This window comes from Sinohyriopsis cumingii, unplaced genomic scaffold, assembly GCF_028554795.1.
Source record: "Sinohyriopsis cumingii isolate HCF-2022 unplaced genomic scaffold, ASM2855479v2 utg000881l, whole genome shotgun sequence".
Classification (NCBI taxonomy): Eukaryota; Metazoa; Mollusca; class Bivalvia; order Unionida; family Unionidae; genus Sinohyriopsis; species Sinohyriopsis cumingii.
Genome location: NW_028315939.1, coordinates 1595260 through 1605146, shown reverse-complemented (window position 1 = coordinate 1605146; position 9887 = coordinate 1595260). Strand labels below are relative to the sequence as shown.

The 9887-nt window shown below is 41.9% G+C and overlaps 1 long non-coding RNA gene across 2 annotated transcripts in view; it reads right to left on the bottom strand.

Annotated features, from left to right (window-relative positions):
- Positions 1–1370: 1370 nt before the first annotated feature.
- The window catches only part of LOC149773131 (uncharacterized), a 125506-nt gene continuing 116989 nt past the window's right edge, over positions 1371–9887 (bottom strand). For both annotated transcript variants that reach the window (XR_016417464.1, XR_016417465.1), the window contains one exon: positions 1371–2415. This is a non-coding gene — a long non-coding RNA (uncharacterized LOC149773131). The remainder of the gene's footprint in view (positions 2416–9887) is intronic.

The following is a 9887-nucleotide window of genomic DNA, read 5'->3' as shown; positions in this document are numbered from 1 at the left end:
GAGTACATATGTCCCCGGGCGCCAAGGTACAGGGGCGCCAAAATGAGGCTTACAACGTTACATTATAATAAGTAAACAAGGGTAATATTCAAAAATGTGATTAAACGGGGAGGGGGCTGGGGCGCCAATTGTATAGTTCGTCCCCGGGCGCAAAATATCATAGCTACGCCTCTGGTAATAGTCTATAATATAAAACAAATATTTCAGAAAGCTCATTGTCCACGTAAAAACGCAACTTCTGACTCATGAAGTTCATCTCAAACATTTGGACTTCAATTGAAACTCAAGGTCAACTTTCTGATTAGATGAGTGTCGACGTCGTCTTTTTTGTTCTATAAATTGGGCACATGTAATTTTTAATTTCGCTAGAAACTGATGACTTCATGTTAACGTGAGATAGGCTACTACATATAAATGGACTGGAAATCCCAAATGTCACTTTAAAAAAAAAAAGAACTTTTATCTGTGTCTGTCGCATCTCCACGTAAAACTGTGAAGATCTGATTATAATCCAAACGACGTTGTCAGAAATGTATCTGTATACTGTTAGGCTAGATGAAAAGTATTGTTTTAATTACAATTGTGATAAAAGTATAATTAGTATTAAAACTTAAAATAAATGTCGTGTCAAAATGGATAATGTGTGTAAGATTTTAGTGATATCGTTAAGTTAAATGCATTTTTTATGTTTCTCATGAAAAACAATTTCATTGATGGTGTACTTTATCAACCAATAAGCAAAACCTTTATACACGTTCATCTTTTAAAAAGGTGGGTATTATGTCTTCCTTTATGTATGTATGTATGAATGTATTTATGTATGTCCTTCAATTAGTAATGTAGTGGTCCTCCTACACATGTTAAGACACAAAATTGAAACTTTGGGATATGATTGGGGGTAGTCTTTGATGTACACAGTGGTTTCAAAATGTTAATTATGGCTCTTGGAGTGGGAGCAGGGTCTGGGATAGCATATTTTTATATAAAGAAAAACATTTAAATATTTAAAGTGTTCTAGGGATTTGAAAGTTGGTTTGTGTCATCTTCAATGACAAAGCTATAACATGTACATTGGAATTTCGGGTTTAACCTTCTGGTCATGCTCCAATGATAGGCCCTATGAGTATGCTCCCTCTGGGTCGTAACTTATATAGGGGTCCCGAGCTTTAGTAAATTATATATATATATATATATATATATATATATATATATATATATATATATATATATATATATATATATATATATATATATATAGAGAGAGAGAGAGAGAGAGAGAGAGAGAGAGAGAGAGAGAGAGGGGGGGGGGGGGAGAAGAGAAATTAATTTTAAAGCGATAGAAGAAAAAAAAAACACTTTTAAGTTCAATATCATATAAAACTTGCTTTAAAGTTTATTTCCAAAATGCCGTGCCCACAGGGACCCCACGTGTGGTCCCGTCAAAATAATTCAATTCGGGCCCGCAGTTTTGCTAAGGCCGTTCCTGTCCTCTGCATGATATTGCCAATAATGTGCTAAAAGAGCTCATAAAAACCAAACGTAATTTAAACGCATCATGAATAATGGCGTTTGTACACCAATTTCTCCCTCGAATGTCATGTTTTTCTCTCCTTTGGAACTGAAAAGGTTTACACCCAATAAATCAGCTTATGGGAGTATTTTAGGAACAATATTGGAACAGGTCTGCTTTTTCTTGTTGTAATTATGTATCACGACAGCGTGACGTCAAACATTATAGTTCGCCAGTCACTGGCACATATCAGAAAATTACACACGCTCGTGAACAAGATTATTCGTTAAACCAGTCTAAAGCTATCTACAGTGTAATTGATATGAGATATACCTAAGCCGTGTGACGTCAATACGGCACACTTAATTTTATGCATAGGCAAGCTTTTGCGCAAAAGAAAAAGAAAAATTTTGCTAAGATAGCTTTTAAGAGTGTGTTTTGCTACTCATAAATTAATTAACTAATTGTTTCATTTCTAAAATAAACAGAAGATCATTGGCCAGCAAGACCCAATAAAAGATTAGGCGGGGTAACGAACATTTTTATTCCACAATCCGAGTTTTACTACATGACACATGAATACTTTTCTAGTAGTGGTACTCTGTTCAGTGTGAATAGATCTGTGATCATTGTAAATTAAAAGAATCTAAAATGAATGTTGATGTTGTTGTTGTTGTTGTGGGGTTTAACGACATTTTTCAGCACACGATAGGCTATGCATGGCGGCAAGTATTAATGGTGGAGGAAGAACCCGGGAAGAACCACCGACCCACGAGAAGCTACTAGCAAGCTTTCTCACGTACCCACATTGGCCGAGTCCTAGACTGGAACCCACGCATACAGAGGTGAGATGGCAGTGATCCGTAACGGAGAGCGCTTTAAACCACTTGGCCAGTCCGGGCCCCCTAAAATGAATGTAAAAGACCACAAATTATTATAAAGTATCTCAAATCTTTGCTAACAAGATTTAAAAACCCGCTTTTAAAAAGAGATCTCTGATTAATTTAAAAGTATTTTATATTAATGCATGCAAGGTTTCAGTCTATGTATAATTTGATCTCAGATCATAAGGGCAAACGGGGGGGGGGGACACTTGTCACCTTACCCCACCCCCATCATCCGATATTCACCTCTACACATGTTTTGGCCTACATCCGTAAAAATTAATGTCTGATCACACCATGTTTCTCCACCCCCATCCCAGGAGGAAAGATTTCTGCGGGCGCTCTTGCCAATCAGTGTTATACGCTAAAGAGACTTGATTACATAGACTGAACTCCAAAACACTTAGTCATGTTCTTGAAGAGGTCAAACATTTTAAAGAAATCTGTTTAAACTTTATAGTAAAAGAAAACAAATGCAAAACTTTGTACAACGCTCCACTAATTGATCTCTTGAGCAGCGGTCTCAAACACGCGGCCCCTGGGTCGCATGCGGCCCGCCAAGCCGTTTCCTGTGGCCCACAAAATAATTGGCGTCACATGGTGTCATGAGAGATAACAAAGGTGGTGTGGCCCTTAGGCCATCGAAAATGCCCTCATGCGGCCCTCAGGGTGGTTTGAGTTTGAGACCCTTGCTCTTGAGGGTCGTGCACCCAAGACATCAAGAAAATGCAATTCGGCCAGAGATACTGATTGGACATTCAAACAGGACAGTGGAGATCAAGTTTTAATCAGATGCTCACGTAGTGTGCATTGGGAATCGATGGGCAGTTATCTTCATAATCCGAACTACATCACCTTTGCTATATTCGTGGTTTCAAAGGACGTTATGTATAGGATGGTGTGTTTGTAGTTCTTACTGGTATTATTATTTGTGTTCTTACTGTTATCACAAAACAATGGATTATCAGGAATGTAATCTACCGTTACGGCAGTTTATATTATGCAAACAGACGGTATTCTTGTCACCTCTTTTGTAAATCAATACCAACTAGGCTGCCATTTTATCATCCGAGTTTAAATCAATAAAGATCTACAGTTTTAAAACCTTACTTCCATTATACCTAAATACTTCCATTATACCTAAATACTTCCAATGTAAGTAGTGAATGGGGTCACCATAGGGTCTATGGGAATTAGCATTAAAAAACACCCTGGGTCGATATAGGGTCTATGTAAATTTAACATGGACAAAATCCCTGGGTCGATATAGGGTCTATGAGGAATTAGCATTACAGACCTCTCTGGGTCTGTATAGGGTCTATGTAAATTTAACATTAATCACCCTGGGTCTGTATAGGGTCTATGTAAATTTAACATGGACCAAAAACCCCTGGGTCTTTATAGGGTCTATGTAAAATTGAAACAGGGAGGGTCTCTATTTTTTTTTAAAAAAAAAAAAAAAAAAAATAAAATAAAATAAAAAGGGGTAGGCAATTCAAAGGCTATCTCTTTTCGAGAAATATGGCTGGCCCTGAAAAGGGCCTTTGGGTTTATGTTAATATGCCCTTAACATAAAGGGCATTTGTGGCATCTTCTTTTCCTCAAGCTGCGTCTTACAGCAGGGCCATACATCAGAGTCCTCTTGAGGCAACCTTGTCTCTCTATGTAGACTCTTCGTATCCACAAACTGCTGGTGGTCCTGTGGACAACGGTCCACTTGGATCGGACATACATGAGCATGTCCGTCCTGAACATCATCGTTGACACAAGCGTTGAAGAGTGCACATCGGTCCACATGTTGAGGCGCCGAGAACAGGTGAATCAATGCATTGAACGGAGCTTATTTATAGGTACAGGAAGGATTGAAACGGATTGAGTTCATTCACCAATCCGAACACGCGTTACAGAATTCAGTCAGCTCGCATCCAATCCTAAGAGAGCAGTCTGTGACGTCACGTAGTCTATTTAGATTCGCTAGCGCTTGTGTGCAGTCAATCTATGCGACAGTGATTCAACATGACGGAAACTCAGAAAACGATCCATTGGGGTGCACCAGCAGGGGAGACTGCCCAAGGGAACTCGGACTTACTTTCAGAAGAGGTGAATTGGGATTTTGTGGATTTTCTCTCCTCGCAAGAATTTGTTCCGGAACCTTCGTTACCTTCTTCATTACCGCAAGTGGAGAATTTTAGACAGAGACAGAAATAAGAATTGGAGAAATTTATACAACGACAAAAGGAAGCGGAACAGGCTTTTCTCCTACAGCAACAGCAGCAAGAAGAAGAGGTAAGAAAAAAACAACAGCAACAACAGCAAGAAGAAGTAGCAGCAAAGAAACAAGAGGGTGAAAATGAAACGGTCACGGTACTGTTGGACATTTTAGCGGAGTTAAGAAGTCTGAAACAAATGTATCAGACTTCTTTATTACGACCGAAGAGAATACGACCTTCCCGAGCCAAACACGTCAACCCTGTGACTAAGCCTACCGTACCACCCTTAGTGATTTCAACCCAATCATTATCATCATCATCAACATTACGCAGTCCAGAAGTAGGCCTTGGCCGTGGCAAAGGCTTAAGGCAGTTAAAATTGATTGGTTAAACTCACCCCTGCACCGAAATAATAAAAGGCCCTTTTCAGGGCCAGCCACATTTCTCGAAAAGAAATACAATTTCAAATTGCCAATAACTCAAAAAAAACCCCACCCATTTTACCCTTATAGTACGTGTCTGTGTATGAGTGCGTGAGTGTACGTTCTTATTTTAAAATCAAAACTCAAAGACACTTACCTTTTTATACCTAATTTATTCTTTTCTCCATTTTTTTTTACAATCCAATTCACAATTCACAACACAACACTTTAATTAAAAGTTCATTGATTTCTTCTTTTCTCCTTGTTTAGTCTCTCTGTTTTTTGAATTTCTTCACCGTCACACTCTTTTCCTCTTCTTCCTCCTCGCTTTCTTCCCTTCTTCTTTTTTTCTCCTGTTTCTTTTTCTTCACCTGTCTTCTTTCTTCCTCAGAAGAATCCCTCTCTTCCTCTGAAGAATCCCTCTCTTCTTCTGAAGAATTCCTCTTTTCTTCTGACTCCTCTTGTTTCTTTTTTGGGCAATCTGGAGACCAATGTCCTTTTTCTTTACAATAATAACAGGTATCTTGACTTTTGTCTTTTTTAGTCCCTGTTTTTGTTCTTTTTTGACGGTCTGGACACTCTGAAGACCAATGCCCTTTCTTCTGACAGATATAGCAAGTATCTTGACTTTTATCTCTAAAGGAAGGAGAGTAGTCCGTAGGCTGGTCTGAAGAGAATTTTCTAATGACCCCTCGCAAAGCTCTGACGAAACGTTCCATCTGGTTAGTCTCTTCCATCGTTGTGCTCGGCTTGAGAGTGAAATGAATAGTGAAAGGACAAGACACACACCCTTTTATATACGCTGGTCTGCTATGACTATAAAGTAGCTCATGGTGTTTGAACTTGAGTCATTTAACTTTTTGCTTTCAAGATGAAACGATCCCATTCATTCGAGAAGAAAGAAGAAGAAAGTAAGAGGCAGAAACGTGATCTATCGCCTCGTACCAGGGCTGAAATCTTGGCACAAATTCATGCCAGTGATTTTGAAGAGGACATGAGTGAACCAGAATCCGAACCCTCTAAACCAAGTTCACCACCCTTAGTCAACCCTGAAAAATACTATTCCATTCGAGAGACGGAAAAGCGCTCCTCTAGAAAATTTAGAACCACGGCTTACAAATACACGGTGAAGTTTAAAGATTTCAAGTCCGAAGTACCGTTAGAGAAAGCAGAAGGGTTCATCACCGGAGTGTGGGATTCTCTGCTCACTGCACTCAAGCGACAATGTCAACCCAAAGAAGACGATCGCTTGAGACTTTCCATACAACACGACGGTTTGAAATCCCCTGTTTGGATCGAGTTTAGCACCCCTGCAGAATTGACCGCTTCCAAAGTCATGGACAAGATTCAACACGTGCAACAATCTAATGACCAGTTTGACATCACCGATGGAAAAGCCACATTGGACATGACCCACGTCTCTCCTCCTCAAGGGACCGGACGCAAAAAGATGTTATTGGTGAACGACCTTCGCAGCATTAAGCGTAGCCTTGTTCAAATTCACAATCCTCATGACCAGATGTGTTTAGCCCGTGCCATCGTGGTGGGACGAACCTATGCCAACAAGAACGACACGGCAGAATGGAAAAGAGACTGGGAGAACATTCGACAATCGGACCGAGCCAAACAACGAAGTGAAGCAGAACTCCTGTTACGACAAGCCGGACTGTCCAAAGACACACCCTGTGGCATTCCTGAGATGCAAAAATTGCAAGATGCCCTAGCTCCACGCTACACCTTGAAAGTGCACCCTCAAGAAGTGCGCGGATCTCTGTTGTTTCGAGGCCAAGATTTTAAGGACGGAAAATACATTCATGTCTATCATCACGATGACCATTTCGATACCATTACCAGTATCACTGGATTCCTGGGATATGTTTATTATTGTGAGAAATGTGACTATGGTTATAATAATCGAGAGCAACACAAACATTGTGGATGGAAATGTTCAGGATGTTTGGCCTCTCCACCCTGTCTGAGCGAAGAACCAGTGCCTTGTTCAACTTGTCTGCGCACGTTTGTCAGCCCTACCTGTTACCAACAACATTTGAAGACGCAAGGTTCACAGAAGAAATGCGCTTGTCAACTGATGAGATTGTGCCCTACGTGTGAACAAGTCATACGTACCAATAGTACCAAGGCACACGTATGTCGAGGAAAGAAAAAATGTCACATTTGTCACCACATCGTGGACTTGGAACACCAATGTTACGTGCAAAAATACCAACCCCCACCAGAGAAAGAGGACGGTCACAGGAAGAAAGGCAATTTCATCTTTTTCGATTTCGAATGCATGCAAGAGACTGGCATTCACATTCCTAATTTCTGCGTGGCTCATCGAGCGTGCGAGAAGTGCATTCAGGAACCTATCTTCAGTCATTGCCCTCATTGCAGCAAAATTCCTGGAGGGCGTGAAAAAATCTTTCGAGGACCAAAGACGCTAGACGATTTTGCCAAATGGGTCTTAGACCCCGTCGACAAGACATGGAGCAAAGAGGACATCGAACGTTACCGAGATTGTCATCGCCATGCCACAGTGATGGCTCACAATTTCTCCGGATACGATGGACAGTTTCTTTTGAGGTACTATACGGAACATGGCACCGAACGTCCTAAAGTGACTTTGAACGGAGCCAAAATCATTTTCATGCAAGTGGGACAAGTACAGTTTAAAGATTCGATGAGCTATTTGGCCATGCCTTTGAGTCGAATGCCTAAAACGTTCGGAATAACAGACATGGCTAAAGGGTACTTTCCACACTTTTTCAATACGGAAGCCAATCAACACGCCGTTCTACCCCATTTACCAGAGGCTCACTATTACGACCCCGACAACATGCGTACCGAACAACGAGAAGCTTTCTACGCTTGGTACCAGATTCACGCCTCGGACCCTTTCGACTTTCAGGAAGAAATGCTAAAGTATTGTCGTTCCGACGTGGACATTTTACGGCGTTGCTGTGGAAAATTTCGAGAACTGTTCATGGAACACGGAGGGGTCGATCCTTTGAAAGAAGCTTGCACCATTGCCAAAGCGTGTTCCTTAGTGTACCGCCAACGATTCATGCCTGAAAACACCGTGGCTGTCATCAGCCCTCAAACGACCCACTTTGTCAAACGTCAATACTCGGTCAAAGCCCTACGTTGGTTACATTACTTGTGCGACAAGGAAGACAAGTGGATTCAGCATGCCCGCAACGGAGGGGGCGAAAAGACCATCGGAACGTATTCGGTCGATGGTTGGGACTTAGAAAACCCTAAGATCGTGTACGAGTTTAACGGTTGCTTATTTCACGGATGTCCCGTTTGTTACCCTGACCGTGGCACTAAAAATCAGTTTTTGCAACGAACCATGGAAGACTTGTACCAGGACACTTGTCAGCGACGCCTAAAGTTAGAACAGCAAGGATACCAAGTGGTGGAAATGTGGGAACACGAGTACGATCACCGTATGAAAACCGATCCCGAGTTTAAACGCCTCGTGGAAAGTTACCAGTTCATGGACCCGCTGAACCCGAGGGATAGTTTGTACGGAGGAAGGACCAATGCCACCTGTTTGCTGTACCAAGCCGACGAAGAGAAAGGAGAAGAAATCAAATACTTGGACGTGTGTTCGCTGTATCCCTACGTGTGCAAATATTGTCGCTTTCCTGTAGGGCACCCGCAATTGCTGACGGAACACATCGACCTGAAAAACATTCGACAATACGAAGGCTTGATCAAGTGTAAAGTTTTGCCTCCCACGAACCTATACCATCCCGTCTTACCTCACCATTGTCAAGGCAAACTGATGTTTCCCTTGTGCCGTACTTGTGCCGAAACGTGCAACCAAGACCAGCCTTGTCATCACAGCCAGGAAGAACGGGCCTTGACGGGAACCTGGGTCAGCGTAGAATTGTTCAAAGCTCTGGACATGGGATACCAACTGTTAGAAGTGTACGAAATTTGCCACTTTCCCAAGACACAACAGTACCGCAAGGGTGATTCCAGTCAGAAAGGCATTTTCGCCGACTACGTGGATGCCTTTTTGAAACTGAAGCAAGAAGCCAGCGGCTATCCTTCCTGGTGTCACACTCCCGAAGACCAAATACAATTCAAAGAGAAATACTACGAACAAGAAGGCATCACTTTAGACCACATCGAGAAAAACGAAGGCAGGCGATCGTTTGCCAAAGTGATGTTAAATTTCTTGTGGGGTAAAATGGCACAACGACCGTGTTTACCCAAGACGGAATATTTGACAGAACCTTCCCGCTACTTCCAGATGATTCACGACAAAACCAAATACATGAAACACGTGGACGTCGTTCGAGAGAATTTGATCTTGGTCAATTACGAAGAAGATCTGGACTTTGTACAAGACGACCCTTTTGGAAATGTCATCATTGCGGCTTACGTGACAGCCCATGCTCGCTTAAAATTGTACGAAGCTTTAGAACTGTTAGGGGAACGCGTCCTGTACTTTGACACGGACAGTTGCATTTACATCCATCACCCGATTCAACATCACCCTGACATCGAAGGAGACCGTTTAGGAGCCTGGACAGACGAGCATCCCGACGACAAGATTCTAAGTTTCGTCAGTGGCGGTCCCAAAAATTACGGCTACGAATACCGGGACAAACAAGGAGAAGTGCACACCACGTGCAAAGTGAAAGGACTGACTCTGAATTATCGTACCAGTCGAGTGGTCAACTTTGGGGTATTGAAAGAAGCCTTGCAATCGGGAGAGGATGGAAACTTTAAAGTGACCACCTATCAACCGAACAAGATTGTACGTTTACCCACTCACCACATCGTCAGTCGACCCTTGGAAAAAGTTTATCAAATCGTGTACCAGAAGCGAGTGCGACTTCCCAAT